Source organism: Vigna radiata, unplaced genomic scaffold (genome assembly GCF_000741045.1).
Source record: "Vigna radiata var. radiata cultivar VC1973A unplaced genomic scaffold, Vradiata_ver6 scaffold_228, whole genome shotgun sequence".
In the NCBI taxonomy this organism is placed as follows: domain Eukaryota; kingdom Viridiplantae; phylum Streptophyta; class Magnoliopsida; order Fabales; family Fabaceae; genus Vigna; species Vigna radiata.
In genome coordinates this window covers 128,371-129,906 of record NW_014543255.1, presented here as the reverse complement: position 1 = coordinate 129,906, position 1,536 = coordinate 128,371, and the positions used below count along the sequence as shown (strand labels likewise).

Genomic DNA, 1,536 nt, shown 5'->3' with positions numbered 1-1,536 from the left:
ACACCACTCACTCAGTATCACTCAACTTGCCATTGCTTGCTTGTTAAAATCAAACTCAGTATTTGCAAAACAACAAGAAAGAGTGAGTGCAGGGAAAACAACACACTCTCATACGGAAAACAACCGTATAAAGAATCCAAAATTAAAGAACAAAATGAAAAAAATGCAGTAATATAACCACACTGACAAGAAAAAGAAGCATATATATATATATATATATATAAAGGAAAGAAAAACAAAAAGTTTCGCCGTTGCCGGGGATCGAACCCGGGTCGTCCGCGTGACAGGCGGAAATACTTACCACTATACTACAACGACCTTGTTGATAAGGATTTATGTTAGAAATTATAATTTTAAAAGTATATTAACAATGATGTCGACTGTAAATAATGACAAAATTGTGAAATTTGTTCATTTCTTTTAAAATTAAATATATAAGAATATCATATATTATATTGATATTTTATTTAAATTTATAATGTGGACTTAATTTTTTTTTTCTTTGGTTAGGTTTCTTTTATTTTTTTTTTCTGGTGCAGATAAATTGTAAGGAGAGGATCATATATTCTAGTTACATTTATTTTGTTAGTTGACGTTGAAAAAAAATTTGACAAATTATAAACCAGATGAAGATTTTATTGGCTCCCGTTGTTGGAGTATTTGAATTTAGTATTTCGTTTTTTTATATATGTTGAGTTATTGAATAAGTAACAAGAATTACTTACCAAAGTTAAATTTATTTTATTCATAAAATTATTTGCCACATTAATTACCCATCAATAGGTTATGGTTATATAGACATTAACTTTTATTAAATGTGATGGAAATATTACACTTATGATGTAAAAGGTATTTTAAATGTAAAAAAAAAATTAATTGAAGTGATCCACAGTTTCTTTCCTGCTAAATGATTTCCTATTTTAAAAATTACACATTTATTAAAGGATTGGATTAGAGAAACCTTTAACATCAAATTCTATTTTTTATTGAGACAAAAAGCTTAAATAGATAGTTACCTAGAAAATTAAGAAACATATACTAGAACAAAAGTAGTTCATGATTAATATGTGACAATTTGTACTTTATTTTTAAGTTGAGAAAAGAGTTGAAATATTGTACTCATTAAAAATTAAAAAGTATAATGAGGTATTTTGAAATTGTATTATGAATCAAAGTTCATTTCTATGTAAGATTAAACGAGTGAGAGTAAATAAAAACACACTAGGAATATACTATGAAATTTTAAACTTTAGTCTCATTTCAATATCTATATACATTTAAGACAATTAGTGGGGGGAAATCTTAAGAGGCAAAATTTTTGGTAGCAAGTTTTGCATAAGACTAAGAATAATTTAGCTATATGGAAAGACAAACACTTGTCTTTTGTGGCTAGAATTTGTCTAAGATAATGTGTTCTTGTAAAACTAATATAAGTTCTTAAGATGAAGAATCTATAATAACATCATGAAAAAGAAATTTTAAATGTGCAATGTGACCTCTAGTGGTTTCCACTTAATTGTAAGAATCTGACATTCT

The 1,536-nt window shown here is 26.4% G+C and overlaps 1 non-coding gene across 1 annotated transcript; it reads right to left on the bottom strand.

Annotated features, from left to right (window-relative positions):
• Positions 1–246: 246 nt before the first annotated feature.
• Positions 247–318, bottom strand: TRNAD-GUC. The gene has a single exon. It is a non-coding gene; the product is annotated as a tRNA-Asp (tRNA).
• Positions 319–1,536: the final 1,218 nt, after the last annotated feature.